Consider the following 19,491-nt stretch of genomic DNA (forward strand, 5'->3'; position numbering starts at 1 on the left):
GGTGTTATTACACTGCCTCTCCAACCCAGTGTTTATATTCTGCAGCCAAAGCACAGACTTCACTACATCAAATGGAGATAGCGAGTGTCGGACAGGTCCCAGGACTGAGCAAAATCTCCTTCACCAGTGCTTCAAGTGCTATTGCCATACCAATAGAGAAATAAAATCATCCCAGGGCAATAAAATGACCAGCTGAAAACAACTCATGGCTTAAGGAGGAGACTTCATGCTCCCCCAGTAGGCAAAACAAGCGTCATAAATGAGCACTACAGAAGAAACAGAACAGCAGTCATAGAACACTGACTGATGAAAAATACTCTTCATCATAGAATCCCAGAGTGGTTTGGGTTGAAGGGAGCTTAAAGCTCACCCAGCTCCAACCCCTGCCACAGGCAGGGACCCCTTCCACTGGAGTAGGGTGCTCCAAGCCCCTGTGTCCAACCTGGCCTTGAACACTGCCAGGGATGGGGCAGCCACAGCTTCTCTGGGCACCCTGTGCCAGCGCCTCAGCACCCTCACAGGGAAGAGCTTCTGCCTAAGAGCTCAGCTCAGTCTCCCCTCAGGCAGGTTCAAGCCATTCCCCTTGCCCTGTCCCTACAGGCCCTTGTCCCAAGCCCCTCTCCAGGTTCCCTGCAGCCCCTTTAGGCACTGGAGCTGCTCTAAGGTCTCCCCTTCAGGAGCCTTCTCTTCTCCAGGCTGCCCCAGCCCAGCTCTCTCAGCCTGGCTCCAGAGCAGAGCTGCTCCAGCCCTCGCAGCATCTCCATGGCCTCCTCTGGCCTCGCTCCAACAGCTCCAGGTCCCTCTTGTGCTGCGGCCCCAGAGCTGGATCAGGGCTGCAGGGGGGGTCTCCCCAGAGCACAGCAGAGGGGCAGGATCCCCTCCCTGAGCTGCTGCTCACGCTCCAGGGCCGTAGCCCAGGCTGTCTTTCCATGGTTCATCTATTTGCTTCAGTGCTCTGCAGAAGATGGGATAAATTGCTGCCTCTGAAGCATCTCCCATAACTTTTTAGCGCACTGAGCATTACAGACAGCTGAAGAAAGGCTGTCCTCACCCATGGCTTCATGTACTTCCAAAAGTAACGTGGTTTGGGTCTTTTTGGCAGAAGCACTTTGGTCTTGGAAGTGTTGATGTTTCAGATGATGCAACACACAACATGCCAAACCAAGAACTATTTTTTAGGACATAATTTTATTATGTAAAAACAGCCATGCAGGAGACAACATTCTCTTAGGATAACATCGTAGGACAACACGTTCTGTAGTACACAAGCTCCCATCTCCACTGTTGCATTTTGACACCTCTAGCAGCACTCAAAAGCACTTGCTGAAGCTGCGAGTCACTTGTTTGAAGAGCTGGTGGTGACAGGCTGCGCTGCTGATGGCTCACCCAAGCGACACTGCTTGCTGGGGGTGGTGGAGCTGCGGACCTGCAGCCCGAGTGCAGGTCTGGGATCAAGCCATCAGTGTTTGGGGAGATCTTGAAGATGAGCATCTCCAACACAACGTCAACCTCAGCTAGAGCCGAGAGCCGCTGCTCAGCATGGAAGCGAAACATCACCCATCAGCAAGTCTCATCCCTTGGAGAGGAATCTCCCCAGCAGCTTCCATCTCTTCCTCACCAACCACCAGCCTCTAGTTTAGGAAGAGGGATCTGGAGTGCAATCCTTGGACACACTCCAGCCCCTGGAGGAGACCTCTCCAAGTCCCTTCAAGACCCTATTTTCTTCCTTTTTTCCACATAATGATTCTACACAGGGCCATAAATGTTTAGAGACAAAGTCTGAACTTCCCACTGCACACTTGAACAGCCCAAGACATGCTAAAACACACTGAAGCATTCACTGCTCTGGACTGCTACAAGTGTTCTTGTCCCCAGGCTCAACGCCACAAACCGAAAGGCAGGAGAAAGTGTCTCCATTGCAACGCCTCCCATCTGGAACCTCTTCCCAGAGGCACGGAGCCCTCATGCATATTTTACACACATATTTTTTCCTGCTTTTCCCAAGAGAAATATGTGTAATGAAGAAAAACAAAAACACGTTAGCAGCAACAAAAACATAGCACTGTAACATGAGAGCCAGCTTGGCTTCTGCCTCTGTTATCCTTCCTCTTAGACCTCAGCTACTTTCTACTAGCTGCAGACAAAAACAATACACACCCTCCCCTCTGAAAACCAAAACCCTATCACAGCTCTCCCATTAAATCAACACCATCAACCCCACATTTATTATCTGCCATGTGAAATGCAGCACGAGTTAAGGACAAGATTAAACATGCACACACACGTCTCCAGCCCTTCCCTGCTCTTCTGGGGGATTACAGGAACAAGCTGCAACTCTTCTGGATGCAATTCCACGATTTCAAGTGCTAGTAAGCTGCAGCATCAGATTTCCATGCATCGGACACAGTCAGGATCACTCAGAGCACAGCAGCTCAGCCAGGCTCATGTTTTCCAGTGCTTGCAATGTTTCAGTAGCAGTAGGCAGCTTGGGGTACCCGACTGATCCATAAAAATATCTGTTCCTCTTTTGAGCACAGTTCAAGCAATGAAACAAGAGCTTAAAAATGCTTAGTAGTTAGTATGGTGATGGAGGACAGCACCTGCAGGAACCAGATCACTGAAAGAACTAATCTGTCATTGGATTGATGCATAGCATTGAAAAGAGTAATTATCAGCAACCAGAATATTTGATAAGTGCCAGGAAAAAGCACTGATTCTTTTCAGGAAGTGAAAAAGAAGTCTCAAAAATCAACATATTCCTATCAGATATTTGTCTTAGGAGAGGAGGCAAGGGCTAAAATGTGTATTTTCAGCCATCAGGTAAAGCAAAATAGAACAATTTGCTTGTCACCTTTCCAAAGGTATTAAATGGGGGTGTATTGGAGCCATGATGGGGAGGGTTTCTATGAACTGAGAAGGTTACTAAGATATGGGTAAAGGTGACACTGAACCATCACTACCTCCAGATCAAGGACCAGCTGCCACATGAGCACAGAACAGCCCATGTCCTGTGGCACAATGCTGTAATACAGTTGCTCATGCAAGAGGTCTCCGAGCAGGGGATGAGCTTCCACTGCAAAGCCCACCCTGCCAAAATCCCCTGTTGAGGACTGTGCAATGTTCTCCAATACTGCCACAGCCGCTGTTTCTGAGAACAGTGCTTTGGTTTTTAAAAGAAACGAAAACCCAACCAAAGAGAAAGCCCTGCATTAACAAAATCAAGGGAAATGCAGTGAGATTTTGTACTCCAACTTTCCACACAGCAGAGAATGTTGCACAAAACTAATGACAATATTTTTAGAATAGTAAAATCACAGAATCACAGAATGGTTTGGGTTGGAAGGGACATCTCAGTCTCCCCTCGGGCAGGTTCAAGCCATTCCCCTTGGCCTGTCCCTACAGGCCCTTGTCCCAAGCCCCTCTCCAGCTTTCCTGCAGCCCCTTTAGGCACTGGAGCTGCTCTAAGGTCTCCCCTTCAGGAGCCTTCTCTTCTCCAGGCTGCCCCAGCCCAGCTCTCTCAGCCTGGCTCCAGAGCAGAGCTGCTCCAGCCCTCGCAGCATCTCCATGGCCTCCTCTGGACTCACTCCAACAGCTCCAGGTCCCTCTTGTGCTGCTGCCCCAGAGCTGGATCAGGACTATTCAACTGCCACCCTGCAGCCTCATGAATCCTCTCAATTGTGCCCCAGTCTGAAGATATTTGGCCGCCTCCATCACTGTGTAATGAAACAAATGATGTACAAGTCCCCTTGTAAGAGCCCTGCAAGCTCCCCAACAGTTTAGACCAGCATTTCTTCTTCCAAGCTCTGCAGAATCATTACAGTGTGTTTAAACCTTGTGGTAATTCTTCTGTAACTAATATATTGTAAGTAAATAAACAAAATCCGCAGCCTGATGCTGGTATCATTGTAGCTGTGTTGGGATACAGAGAGAGGGGAGACCCTTTGTGGGCAGCTGTAATATTACCTTTAACCAGATGACCTGGAATAGCTGGAAAACCCAAGAAGCTTTTGGGGACGCATCTGCCAGGCTGAGCCAAACTGCAAAGGGCAAATTCAGAGTATTCTTTCCCAACTTTAGCAAGAGATTCATCAGATGAACCCAATGAACTGATTAAATGTGAAAAAAGGATCTTCTAACAGAGAAGCAAAAGGAAGTGAAAAAGGAAACACAAGCACTCCCTGTGCTGAGCACAATGTATCATTTATAACCTACACAAAAACACACCTTCAGTTATTATTTGGAAGCAGGTGGTGACCTAAAGTGCAGCAACACATCAGAATGAAGAGTGGGGCATGACTAATGATGTTTGGTTGGGAAAAATGAAGTGAGAAGCAGCATTTGCAAGGAAAGGAGCTGATGGCATTACTGCGCTTGCTCCTGGAGCAGGGATATGCTCCTGAAGCAGTGTTCAAGGCCAGGCTGGACTGGGCTTGGAGCAAGCTGCTCTAGTGGAAGGTGTCCCTGCCCGTGGCAGGGGGCTGGAGCTGGATGAGCTTTGATATCCCTTCAACCCAAACCAGTCTGGGATTCTATGATAGAGCACTAGAGCATTCCTCCCTGCAGGACTGAAGCGTGATGCCCAAAGGTACAATCCCAGCTCTCCAGCTACAGCCCTTAGATGATGCATGGAGCTTCCAGAGGGCAAAGGTGACTTCATGATGCATGATCCAAAACCTAATTTTTGTGTTGATAAAAGCCAAGGACACATCAAAATATGGAGTTCTGATGTCTTGGATCTCCCTTCAATTGAGACAGAAACACGTTTATATGATTTAAATCAAACTCAGCAGAGCACATCTATGTGGAGGTATCAGTCTTAGTGGGAAAAAAAGGTTGGATCCTTAGATCCTGATTCTCACTTTCTCCATCACATATTATCCATTTCCAAAACCTTTATATACATACAGCTATAAAGTCATCATCAACGGACAGTATCTGTTTATTCTCATTACACACCTCCCAGATGGGAAGCTGCTGAGAATACTAAGGAAAGGACCACTCAGCAATGTAGTACAGTCAAAATGACTCAGCACCTATGGGCTGGAGCAATTTGGAAAGGTTTTATGGGGATAGAGCTGAAAGATCTCCCCCTTAAAGAACACACCATCCTCAAAGTGGGAGCTAAGGAGGGTTTGTTTGCATCTTTAAAGAGAGGGTATTTTATTCCTTTAATGACTGTAATCATCAAGTAAAACACTACATTAAAAAACTAAAGTCATGTGAAACCCACTTTTCTTTCCTAAATAGCTCTGCCTGCAGTGCAGGAGGAGGAGGAAGGATGGAAAAGGAAGCTTAAAAAACTGACAGAAAGGAAAAATACAGAAAGAAACCTCTCTTTCTTTTGCTGAGCCCATCCTCTTGTTTATAAGCCCCCCAGAGAACAGCAGCACGATTGTCCTACCTCGTGCTGGCCGGATTTCAGCAGGAAGGCTTTGGTCACCCGGCCCCTGGCATCCGAGATGCGAGGCTCTTACCCTGCTCATCTCTCCTTTTTCTGCTCTTTCTTCCTAGGCTCTCTGCTTGGATGACATCCAGGTGGATGGGAGCTACTGAAAATTCCTCATCCGCCTTGCCTAAAGTCACTATAACTAAAATCCAGGTGGAAAATAAAACAAGGCACGGGAAAAAATATCCCACACTATTAGGGACTGTACAAAAAAGGGGGGGGGGGAAGGGTGGAATTAGTGCTAAGGAGCTCCAAAATCAAAGACTGAAGGTAAGCAATGCTGAACACCAACATCACCCTAAGAGGTCCCCATCTGTATTCTGCTGCTCCCTGGCGCACGGGGCATAAATACATGGGGAATCCTATTCCCAACCAGATCAAGGTCCCGAGCCAGCCTAAAACCTTATGGTAGAAGTGGGTTTGGGATTATTTTTCCATTTGCAATTCTTCCAGTGCCACTTTAGCAAACAAATGCTTCAAAGGTAACTCTTGTAATAGGTAAAAAGAGGTCAGAATGTCTCCACATTGAATTATCAACATGTTTAAGCACCAAGTGGGAACTGTTCACCTTTTGCATCCTCTTAACTAAGTCCACAGCCCTGTTCACAGCAGGATGCACCAAATTAAACTAGAACTTATCTCATTCGATGGCAAGGAATAGGATGGCACTATAATGGCACACCTAAATAAAATAACTCCTTTTGAACAACTGCAAGCACCCAGCCCCAGACACACAGCCTTGTCTGAAGAACCCTTGCTCCTCAGCATAATGAAATGTGGATCTGGCAACCGGGGGTGAAGTCAGATCAAATGTGGGTTGAGTCAAGTCAGTTTGTAGGGGACCTACAAGGATGCTGAAGAGGGACTCATCATCAGGGACTGGAGTGTTAGGACAAGGGGTGATGGGTTCATACTTAAAAAGTGGTTATATATAAGGAAGTTCTTCCCTGTGAGGGTGCTGAGGCGCTGGCACAGGGTGCCCAGAGAAGCTGTGGCTGCCCCATCCCTGGCAGTGCTCAAGGCCAGCTTGGACACAGGGGCTTGGAGCACCCTACTCCAGTGGAAGGGGTCCCTGCCCGTGGCAGGGGTTGGAGCTGGATGAGCTTGAAGGTCCCTTAACCCAAACCACTCTGGGATGGATTCTATGCAATGGAAAATAGGGGTTGGCTCTGCAATGTGCTCCAGCAGCACAATGAAGAAAAGAGTAATGTAAGAGAAAAAATTCAGAGCTTTTAAAGGTCAGTGTTTTAAGGGCAGCTCAGGGTTGCAGGTCAGGCACGGTGAGAGCTCTCCTCAAGCACTGCAGCACCAACATCATAAACACTCTGTGCTTTGTGCTTTTACCATAAAAGCATTGATGGTTTCATTAGGCTGAGTGGAACATGAGCCACGACCAAGAGAACCGAAGAACAAGGTGCTAGCACTTGAACTCGTATTTACTTGCTCTCAAGCAGATATTCAGTATTGTCGCTTGCCCACACAGAACGGAGGCTTGAAGGATTCACATAAATGCCATTTGACTTTGCAGGTACTCAAATTGTAGCTGCTCATTTTTGGCTTTGGTCCTTATTTAGGTGCCTGTTTAGGTGTTGTGGGCTCTGCTGCACAGAGGTGGCTTTCAGAGCTCCTCATGAAAACTGAATGCTGGGGGAGATAGGTGCAAGGGGTTGAGTTTTAGTAGTGTGATTCGGGCTGGTGGGTTTTATCAGGTGGTGAGCTCCACATTTCAAACAAGTGTTTCCCAGGCTAGAAGCAATGATGAAAATGAGCTTTAAGGTCCCTTCCAACCCAAGCCAGTTTGTGATTCTGTAACTGGATGGAAATGCATGAGTTTTCCTCCAAACAAAAAACCTAATAGTAAGCTCAAAGCTATTTTACTTCTTACTTAAATGTTAACTACAACCTACCTGCGTTTTTCCTTAATAGTGAGCTCAAACTTCTTTTACTTTATGAATTTCCAGTTGAAAGCTAGAAACTTCAATAAGCCCTTTGGAAAAATGAGTACTTCACATCTTTCATCATGATAACCATAAAGCAATTTTAAAATTACAACCATTAAAGTAAAAACCCAAACTTCTGGCTCCTAGAGACTCACATAGATCCTTTACACCTTAAGCTAGCAGGTAAGGTGACCTAGTTACTCAAAAAGCTCCCTCTCCTAGCTACATTTCTCTTGCCAAGAAGATGTGCTTAATACTGAAAACCAGAAATCATAGAATCCCAGACTGGTTTGGGTTGAAAGGGATCTTATGATCATCCAGTTCCAACCCCCTCCCATTGGCAGGGATGCTTTCCACTAGTCCATGTCTTCCCATCTTTTGCTTTCTCATAATTATACCTCAACGAAGCTTTCACAGCAACAAAACCCCAGTGGGGGCAGGAGCTGATGAGTTCTGAGGTCTAAATGGAAAAAGGAATTACTACCTACTCCTGGAATGTCCAATTGCTCAGGCCAATACTGCTCATAGCAAGACCTATGCTCCATCTGCACACCACCAAGCCCTCACTAAGAGCTTCTGGGCTTCTTTAAAAGCCTGAGATCAATAAAGTACAATCTAAAAACTTAGGGGGGCTGCTAATGTACTGGAGATTGAGCAGACACTGACCCACACTACATCTAAACCTTCAAATTAGCCTAAACAACAACTTCAGTCAGACTTTGAGGGGCGGATATAAAGAAAATAATAAATGTCTTTCATTTTTATGCATCTCATGGAAAGATAAATGATATTTATTTTATATTTATACATCTCATGTTATATGTGTATTTTCTATTACTATATCTCATGTATATATTACATATTTCATTTTGTATCGATAAAGAAAATAATATATGTCTTTCATTTTTATGCATCTCATGGAAAGATAAATGATATTTATTTTATATTTATACATCTCATGTTATATGTGTATTTTCTATTACTGTATCTCATGCATATATTACATATTTCATTTTGTATCAATATATCTGGTATTTGACCATTTAGGCCATGTACCTCTGTCACATGCTAATGCAGTGCTGCTATTGCTGCATGCTTAATGCTCGAGCCAAGGCAGCTGGTCCCACTGGAACAAGGCTGTTCTGATCAGCAGGATCTCCTCCATGCTTCAGCATTCCACTGGGACATCAGCTGGGGGAGGCACCAGAACTCAGAGCAACCTCAGCACACATTATTTATCACTTCAGACCTCGTGAAGCTCTAATTACATTGCCCATCAGCTGATGCACTTACTCAACCATCCAAGTCAGCATCCACGCTGTCAATAATCCAGGCTGACCAAATTCAATAACAGCCCTGCTTGAAACCCAGGCTAACATCTGTACATGATGGGGCGGGGGGGGGGGGTTAAAGCATTATGTTTTCTCCTGGTTTTATTGAAAGTATTTGGCTTTCCTGTAGCAGATGAAAACCAGATGTGGTACAGAGGGAAGGCTTGCACGAGCCAGAAAGCAAAACCAAGGCAGCAACAGGCAGGTCGCACCCATTCATTACCCGTCTATTTCCCTTCTGCCATGAGACTATTTATATTGCCTCTCTATTATTACAAATATCCTAATTGTGATGTAATTCTAGAAGCCACAGCTCTCTCCCTTGCAGCCCAGAGGAGAAAGCAGCGCCCGAGTCAAAAGGCTTCAGCAATGTTTCTTTGTGCTGTGTAAGCACTTTGGAAAGCTTCGCTCCTGTCTTGCAGTGTTAATGCCTATACTAGCGGCTGTAATCCCTCCTAAGCAGCCCAGGCTCAGGATTAAACCAGGTTTAGCAGCTCCTGGATGCCCACTTGTACTGAGAACATTAAAAAATGAGAAGTTTGTGCACATGCACATGGGGCAGTGTAAGAAGTATCACTGTGTGTATCACTCGTAAAATTAAAGGGGCATCCTCATGTCTGTGATTTGAGGCATAAGCGGAGGAGCAGGACTGGAGTTATTTATCATTTTAAGCACCCACATGATGCAAACACGAGGAGTAAATCACGGGTGATTTAAGAACTGACTGGCCAAGTGCATGGGCAACTGAAATGGCAGATGACCTACCATGGGCATACCTCACATGCAAGTCTTCAAAGGGCTTTGCTCTCTCTACAGTGTTATTTTCCCCCCTTTAATGCTAATCTAAAGCTTCTGGCAATAGAGTATTGTGATTTAAAACAAACATACAATGGCAATTGAGATAAGAAGCAGGAGGAGGTGATTATTTGATTCAATCTGAGAAAAAGAAAAGCAAGGGAGGGGGTAAAGTGGGGTGAGAAATAAGCCTTACTGTGCTGTATGCATCATACAGAAATCACTGCCCAGGCCAGGTTTGGAAGTACATGGACAGCACTGCTCTGAGGACCACGCAGAGAACTGCACATCATCATCAGCCCAGTACTGACCAGGTGCTGGCTTGGGGGATTCACTTAAATGCCTTTAAAACTGACTTAATACATATAATTTTAAGTTAGCTTTGACAGCTTTTTCAGCTCCCAATGACATACCTGCACACTGGAGAAGCATCTGCAGTTATTCAACAGGGCCATTCACACCCACCAGAGATAAATGACACACCTCACCCTTCCATGAGCAGATGCAATAACTGAAATACTGGACAGATTTCCATTGCTGGCTACTCCCTGAACTATTTTAAGGATCCATCACAGAGATGCTTTTCCATAGCAGAAAGGGTTTACTTGTGTTAGCTCATGTGCTGTTCTGCAGCTTGAGAATGAAGTGAAAATAAGGGTTAATACAAGAAGGATGCTAAGCTCCATGTCAAACCATAACCCAGAAAACAAAAGTGGGGTTTTACCTGATGAATTACTTGGAGCTTCTATATGACACCTGCAATACAGATCTTTTGGTATGCATATATAATTATGTATAGTACTATAATAGATAGACATTATCATAATATAGATATTATTGTGGGCTTCTACATTGCATCTGCAGTGCAGACTTACATGTATATATAATATTCCATTACACTGTATATATTATTCTAGTACATTTACATAGATACATATTATTTTGGACTTCTATATGACACCTGCAATGCAGATTTGTGTGTGTGTTTATTATTGTATTACTAATATCTAATATCTAGATATTATTACTAATATCAAAAATACATGTACTATATACATTATATACTATGTATATATTTAATATATACATATATACACATCTATTTTATATATACATATATTAATGTATACATTACAATATATGTATTAATAATATGTGTATATATAATAATATGTATATGTATACAGATAATGACACTGCAATGCAATTTCTGTGTGCTTGTGCATATACATACACATACACACAGCCTCTCAATCCTTGCAAAATACCACCACATGCCATTATATTATAATTATGATTATGTTAGAGATACATATTACTTTGGACAGCTGCAATGCAGATTTGTGTGTACATACATTGATGTTCTATTACGTATATTATTATAGTAGGTATTTTTCTGTATGTATTACTTTGGACTTTGATACAACACCAGCAGTGCACATTTGTGTGTATGTATATGTACACCCCCATGTCATGTCTCAGGACTTGCAAACTGCCACCCCATGCTATTCTCTAGCTGCTATTTGGAGAAATGGAAAGCATTTCCTCACTGTGTTTTTCCCTGGAAAGCCTGGAGCGGGTCAGCTCTGCCCCACGCATGCGGGTCCAGCCGCTCCGCGCTGCCTCTGCAATTACCAGAGAGGTTTTTTGCCGGGTGATTGGGTGCATTCATCCACTTCTGATGAGCAGCTCTGGGAACAAACATGATGGAGAGGGAATCGAGCGACCCGAAACACAAAAGGCTAAAACAAAGAGCAGCAATGAAATGCCAAAAAAGAATATTACAAATGGCAGGTTGGGTTTGGCAGGGTGCTGGGATTAGATCACCGTGAATCCCAGCTTAAATAAAGCTCAAACATGAATTTCCTGACTAAGGTAAAAAAGCCCGGCTCAAATTTACGAGCTGCTGGCAAAGTTACCTCCATCCCAGCGGCCTCCAAATACCAAGATGACTCTGGCCCAGAAATGCAGAGTTCAGCCTAATAATTCAAATACATTCCTCTGAGCATCACTGGTTCTGCAGCTGGAGCCAAGGCAATAGAGACGTGAACACCAACAGTTCCAACTGCACAGTGTTCAGCACCTTAAAGTGAACCACTGAAATCTATTCCTAAAGCTTACAGTGTTCAGTTGTGATGAAGAAGCGGTTATAAGCCTTGTACAGAAGGGGGTTTTAAGGAGGCAACCCCAAATCTTCCCCTGGCTCTGTGGATACAGTCCATTCCACCCTTAATGAATAACAACAGAAAGAAATATGGATTTTTCTACTCTTCAGGACAATCTTGTGGGTCTTCTTAATTAAAGGATAATTTACTTAATTAAAGGATAATAAACACTGGCACAGAGTGCTCAGAGAAGCTGTGGCTGCCCCATCCCTGGCAGTGTTCAAGGCCAGGTTGGACACAGGGGCTTGGAGCAAGCTGCTCCAGTGGAAGGGGTCCCTGCCCGTGGCAGGGGTTGGAGCTGGATGAGCTTTAAGCTCCATTCCAAGCCAAACCAGTCTGTGGTTCCATGCTAATTCATTTCACAGTGTCGTTTGTAAGGTAGAAGAAGAAAACTCCCAATGAACCACACCCTTTCCCATAGAATAAACTCAGTGCCACCCCTTATACCTACCAGTTTCCATTTAAAATACCCCAAATTCAGAGAAAGCAGTAATGTTTAAAATAAAGATTTCACATTATCAAATCTGCTTTTTTCTTTCTTTTTATCTTCTTTCTTTTTTGTTTTTTTTTCCAAGCACGTCAGATGCTTCACCAAAGTCCAGAGAGATTGGATCCGCTCTGCTTTGGAAGCGCTGGAGCAGTGAACATTTGGGATTCAGCCCCAAAGCCAAACCTCTGCTCCCCAAACCTGCCATTTCTCGAAAGATTCCCAACTTCCTCCATGATAAAGCACATTAAAGTTTTAACACTTTGCCCTTATCTTGGACTTGAGCATTTTTAACCACATACTTCCGTTCTCCTCACACAGCTCCTTGCCCATGATTTTCCTCCTGATTAAAATCCATACATAAATCTGCTGATTTGGGGACAATCAGGAAACTTTAGGTCCCTAGCACAGAGTCACTGCACAGGAATCCAGTTTCTCTGTTCTTATTTCCTCTTATCAAACATCAGGATGTTATAATGCTGCAAAACTCTGGCAAAAAAAAAAAAAAGTTTTTTAAATTGCATTATGGCCAGAAATTGCTGAACTTCCCTTCCCTTTTTTCCCCTCTTTTTTAATTAAAGAAATCAGCCTTTTTTGGTCCACATTCTCTTTTATCTGAGACCTGTGCTGTCCTCCTTTAAAACCTCACTTTCCTGACAGCAGCAGTGGGGGAATGGGGCAGCTTAAGCTGTTGGTTACTCTGAAAAGGTCTTTTAAAAACTATTCCTTTATGTTCCCCTCAAAATTCCAACCTTCTTTGAGTGTGGCATTAGCATGTCATTGCGTGTTCTCATAGGAACTGATGGGAAACCACCACATTAGACCCCGCTACCAGGCTCCCCATAACAGCATAGTGATAGAATGGTTTGGGCTGGAAAAGACCTTAATATCATACAGTTCCATCCCCCTGCCATAGGCAAGGATGCCTCACACTAGACCATGTCACTCAAGACTCTGTTCAGCCTGGCCCTGAACACTGCCAGGCATTTACCCCTTGAATTGGTCCACATGAAATTAACCATCTTGGTAAATGTAAAAGTGTTAAATATATCAGATAATGCCCCAAATCAGAAATACTCACAATAGCTCAGATCCCTACATCTCCTATACTGGATTATACCTCTGGTACCTTTTGTAATGGAAGTCACTGGCACAAAATGCTTCTGTGATTATAAGTAACATTTTTCCTAATCAACCATGTTGATTTGTCTTGTACTGTGCTACATTGTGAATTATTTTGTTTTTTAAACAATATTATATCATCCTTTCCTCCATTATGGCTTTACTTAGGGGCAGTGGTAGGGCTCGAACTCCTGAAGATGGAAATATGTAACTATAAAGATGCTCTGCTCTTAGAACAGGGGAGATTAAACTATTCATTAGACACTGTTCCTTCTATTAATCATGTTGTTAAGGCCTACCAAAACCTTCAGCTTTCACACAGCCATAAGATGTATTTTTATGAGAATACTGGGCTAGCTGCATGTGGGAGAGCCATACAGGTGCAGGCCAACAAACAAGCAGTGTCCTGCTGCACTTGTGGTGCTGGCTGGAATAAAGATCATTTATGACAGTCAGCACAAGCTCCACGCAATCAAGCTGACCCCAGAAACCCATCCAGGTTTATTAGGCAGAGGCTGATTCCAATTTAGGAGATGCCTGAGCTCCAGACGACTGAAAGCTGTTAAGGGAATCATGGAATCAGCCAGCTTGGAAAAGCCCTTTAAGCTCACCCAGTCCAACCATTCCCAGCACTGCCAAGGCCACCCCTAACCCATGGCACTGAGGCCTCGTCTCCACGCTGTGTGAACACTTGCAGGGACGGTGACTGCAGCCCTGCCCTGGGCAGCCTGTTCCAATGCCTGAGCACCTCTGGGGCAGGAATTGTTCCTCAGCTCCATCTAAACCTGCCCTGGTGCAGCTTGAGGCCGGTTCCTCTTGTCCCATCCCTTGTTCCTTGGGAGAAGAGACCAATCCCCACCTCTCTACAACCTCCTTTCAGGAAGCTTCACCCTCTCCTAACGTTCTCCCAGGGATGGGAGGAAAGATGAGGTGAAGCCTTCTCCTGGCTGAGCACAACCAACCTTGTGGAGCAGGACCTCACTCTTCAAGGCTCTTCTCTACAAAACAGAGGTGGTACTGACCTGTGTCATGAAGCTTCATGGGATCAAGCAGTGATGCACGTGTGGCACCAACCACCCCGGTGAGCAAAAGCTGCCTTAATTTATTGTGCACAAAAAGGACATATATTTTGTAATCCTTTAAATGTCTTCAAATAAACGATCTGCAAAATGTCTCCACTGTTTTAAAGTCAAGAGTAACTCTTAAGACTCAGCTTGTCCTTTCATCTTCTCTGTGGCAGCCTTCGCCCCTGAAGTCCAAATCCCCAGTCACTGTGACAAAGCCAAAGGCTCAACTGTCTGGCACGATTTATCCCTCATCCATCTTCATTAAGGGAATGGAAGTGAGTTGCAATGGGCTGCTGCAGTTCAGGCAGATCCCTTCTGCAAACACGGGAAACAATGGGTTTATTTGCCTCCCCCAAATTGCTGCCATGAGCAGCAAGACTTGCACAACATGGGTTTGGGAGAAGGATTGTCCCATCACCCTCTGCCACACACTCTGCTGGGCTTTAATTTAACTTCTGTGTAATGTTTAACCTTAGAGCAGCTCCCTGCACGTGCTTCACCGTATTGCCTTGCTTTTTAAATTGATTTCCCTTGAATTTGGCCAAGCTGTTTGCTCAAAGCAGGAGTTACACTTCTTTGTATCTGGGAGACATCAGGACCACAAAGAAAAGAGTCTTCTTCAAGATGTAGATGTGGCCAACACTGCTCATCCTGGCAATTCTTGTGCCTATAGACATTTTCACTGAATGATGATCACTGTTCACACTGATGCTCGCACTCTGCTTGAGGTCATCAGCGAATGTGTTGACTTCCCTATTCCTATAGGAAGCATATGGGGAAGAAAGGTTGCAGTGCTGCAGTCAGCTCAGCAGGTCTTCAAAGGGAACCTCTTGCCCCTCCCACTAAATCCACTTCAGTTTCTATGCTCCAAAACCACTGTGATTGAACCTAAACCCTGATTATAGGCAGCTCAGGTCTTCTGCTGCAGGACTAGATGGGAGCACCCTGGAGGTGCACATGCACGCTTGGCACCAGCTGCTTCCCTTCATGCAAGGGCTGCTTGTGGTGCTGAGCTCCTTGCTATGTACATACAGGCTGTCCATGCACACACAGAACATATAAACTGCACAAAATACGCGACAGGACCCAATTCTGTGCTACAAATCAGGAGACACCTCTCACATGAACACACTCGAGGACAGACTGAGGAAACGGCATTTGCTGCCTTGGGAAACAACTGGTTCCAACTCCCAGAGCTCAGTAAGACACTGTCACCTTGTCACTGAGCAGGTGAGAGAGGGGCTTGGTCCTCGGGCAGCAAACCAAGACGCTCTCACCAGGGATGCTCAGCGACAGCACTTGCGTGTGGTGCCTGGAAAAGCCACAGCGACAGCAGAAACCCTTCAAAAGCCAACGTTTGTCAACTGCTACCGTTGGAGCTGGGTGTAGGCCCTGACCTTGTTCTCAGGCTCTTCTGTTCCCCACCACGGGCACTGTCCTGCAGCACAGCACCTATCTGCCACTCACTCACTGGTCCAGTGTGTAAAACCCAACGTGGGCTCCCCAGCCATGAAAAAAACCCAAAGGGTCTCATGTGGATGGTCCTAAAACCAAAGTCTGTGTTTTGACTGGGAGAAAGGAGGGGGAGAGAAACAAAATCCCTACTAGAGCATTAATTCCTCATTCCAGGACTAGGAAAATACAGTGTCATGTTAACTACAGATATTAGGGATTAATTATCCATGTAAAGTCCTCGTGGAAGCCTTGAGAGAGAGTAGCAGCACGATCTTCAGTTGAAACCATTGGAATCCTATATTATCATTATATTATTTGATAAATATATATATAAGTAAATATAGAAACAAAAAGCTTCCAGGAAAGAGGCCCTTCTTCTGTGTTTTATAAAATGTGCGCCTTGATGGTCAAGCTAAAAATGAAAAAGCTTAACAGAAACCCAAATTACAGATACACTGGGGCAATTAGCCAGTGAAGATGAAGAAAATGGTATTAATAAAGTCAGCATAATTCTGAGCTTCACCTGCGTTTGCCACGGTTGCATGGAAGCATGAGTCCTTGGTCCTGCTCGAGTCAGACCGAGGATTCTATTGGATAGATAAATACCTATAAAACTAAATATCCAGATATTTGGGGGTCCATGAAACCTTGAGATCCAGATATCTACAAAATCCAGATCTCTACGTACACAATATCTACATATCTATAAAATTTAAATCTAGATCAGTAGAGGAGAAGCAAAAGCCTAAAAAGATCCGTGAAAGAAAACTAAAGAAAAGGAGAAAAAGGGAAGAGTATAAATGAGAACAGATGGCAAGACAAAACAACTGCCCCAAAAAGAGCTGGGGAAGAAGGATGGAAAAAGATGGGATGCTTGGATGTGTAGGTTGGATAAAATGGTCCCTGCAAGCAAGCGCTCCACCCAGCAAAGGCAGGGATTTACTTAGCACTTCTCTCCTGGGAACTAAATAGCTGCTGATTCTTCAGGGTGGGGGGAAAGGCAGCTTTAATGAACCTGTTTAATAACTCCTCTATTTCCCTGCAGCCATCGTAGATCAGAAGTCACTATTTTCTGTCATTCAGACATTATATATATACACGTATATGCTTTATGCATATATATGCATATATGTATTTTTATATATAGACACACACATATATAAAATAAGCTAGACTCTGGGGTAACAAAATGTTTGCTGAAGATAGCAAATAATGAAAACTAACATGAATATTCACCTCAGCCACCAATCCAGCCAATGTGGGCACTGCAGGAGGACTCTGAAGTGAAACTGGTGAATAATTCAGCATGGCATAAGCAGATGAACAAGACGCTATTTGATACAGAGCCTGGAACTGTAAAACATCCCCAGCTGAAGAATAAGAGCATTTTGAACGCGCTGGTGAAAGCATGTGGTGCATGAGCTTTGCTGTGTGACTCCTTTGTGTCCCGGCTGCCGCGGAGGCCTGCACAAATTCTTCCCACATTAGGCATCATCTGTATGATCTCTGTGCTACTCCCTCCGGAAGCTTTCTGTGCTCTGGGGAGGCTGAAACCCCCCTGGGTGCTGCATTAAACACCTACCCCACCCCAGCCACCCGGGAAAGCTATAACAACAGTGTGTATTGCAGGTTAAAAATGGTCAGAAGTGAGCAATGAGCAAGGCAACAGCTCTTCCATCACCCCTTCACAGAAACCTGGTTTTCACATATAAAGCCTCTAGAGCCATGTGACAATGCAACCACTTAAAAACCAAAGTAGTGGAAACTGAGCATGATAAACTAAACCTAGTTTTGTTAAGTCCATTTTAATGAGATTTGGTTACCTCCCCTTCATACTGCTTCATGTAGGGGAAAAAAGTGAATCTATTCAAATGTTATCTCCCATTAATACTGATCCCAATAGAAGTCAGAGTGGAAAAGGGAATATACTCAGAGTTCAGAATTAGAAATCAAGTTGAAACACTACGTGGTCTGCATGAGTTGCCTATAGGAAGTTCCTCCTGTCTGCCTATCCAAACCTACGTGCAACTGTTGGAGTAAAGTTATGCACTCTGGGTCCCTGATGGAGCATCAAGGCCGTAATGGAGTTTTCATTTAAGTATTGCATGAAGCCTATAGGAAACAGAAGAGAAGTGTAGCACATGTAACTCCTCCTCTGATAACTACATTGAATAATTGAATTTGAGATGCCCAGTCTTGACACTACAGAGGCAGAGAGCCCAGCTCTATGGACATGCAGCTGAGAAAGCAATCTTATCTAAGGAAAGATTAGGCTACATCAGAAAACAGGGGAAAATACAGAAAAAAAAATCAAGGAAATCAACGTTTAAAAACCAATTGGAACTCTGTTGCTAGAAAAATAAGTACAGTATTTAAGTAATATCAATTATCACAAGTAATAGATAACTATTTTATAGAGTCTCAGAATCACAAAACTGGAGAGGGGCTTGGGACAAGGGCCTGTAGGGACAGGCCAAGGGGAATGGCTTGAACCTGCCCGAGGGGAGACTGAGCTGAGCTCTTAGGCAGAAGCTCTTCCCTGTGAGGGTGCTGAGGCGCTGGCACAGGGTGCCCAGAGAAGCTGTGGCTGCCCCATCCCTGGCAGTGTTCAAGGCCAGGTTGGACACAGGGGCTTGGAGCAAGCTGCTCCAGTGGAAGGGGTCCCTGCCCGTGGCAGGGGTTCAGACTGGATGAGTTTAAGGTCCCTTCCAACACAAACCAGGCTGGGATTCTATGAAAACAAAAAAAGCATATTGCTACCATTCCAAGGAGCACTGCTACAAGAAGGCTCATCTATTAAATCCCAATGTAGGTGGAAGAAAACCCGAAGGACTGACATCAAATACACTTGAGAAGGACAAGCTTGGTCTCAGAACACAGCCCAACCTGCTGTGGCTGCTACATGCAACTCCTGGCTGATACTAACACGCTTAGATGGCAGTAACAGCTTGCCTTGACAGCCATCCCCACAAGTGCAATTTGGACACAACTCACAGGAATCTCATGCAGTACCCCACAAACAATAGGTTGAGGCTATTCAGAAAAGGTAAATGAGGAAAACAGCAAAGCTGCAGGAAAAAGACATATCTTAATTCTGCTCCACTTCCGCTCCCACCGTGCGAGCACGACTGTGAGTATATTCCCAGGAACGGGTGGCTCCGTGCAGACACTTGGGCTTCCAGAGATGCTTTGCAAGAAGGGAAAGAGATTAACAGCTCCACATAAACTGTTAGTTGCTGTGCTCTATTTCCTGAACTAGGAGTCGTAGCATGAAGAGGTATGTGCTACCTCCTCAAAGAGAAACCTGAGCTGCACATCATAGAATGGTTTGGGTAAGAAGGGACTTTAAGACCATCCAGTTCCAACCCCTGCCACAGGCAGGGACCCCTTCCACTGGAGCAGCTTGCTCCAAGTCCCTGTGTCCAACCTGGCCTTGAGCACTGCCAGGGATGGGGCAGCCACAGCTTCTCTGGGCACCCTGTGCCAGCGCCTCAGCACCCTCACAGTAAAGAATTCATAAGTAAAGACTTACTCCCTTATATCTAATCTGGACTTCCCCTGTTCCAGTTTAAACCCATCACTAATTGTCCTATCACTACAGTTCCTGATGAAGAGTCCCTCTCCAGGATCCCTATAGCCCCCTTCAGACACTGGAAGCTGGTCTGAGGTCTCCACGCAGCTTC

General features: G+C 44.8%; 1 protein-coding gene across 10 annotated transcripts in view; it reads right to left on the reverse strand.

The window, feature by feature from the left end:
* Positions 1 to 19,491, reverse strand: part of MYO9A (myosin IXA) — a 188,289-nt gene that overhangs the window by 129,959 nt on the left and 38,839 nt on the right. The window lies entirely within an intron of this gene.

This window comes from Neopsephotus bourkii, unplaced genomic scaffold (genome assembly GCF_033783945.1).
Source record: "Neopsephotus bourkii isolate Nb327-2 ecotype Australia unplaced genomic scaffold, CSIRO-AGI_Nbou_v1 NB_463, whole genome shotgun sequence".
NCBI classification, from domain to species: Eukaryota; Metazoa; Chordata; class Aves; order Psittaciformes; family Psittacidae; genus Neopsephotus; species Neopsephotus bourkii.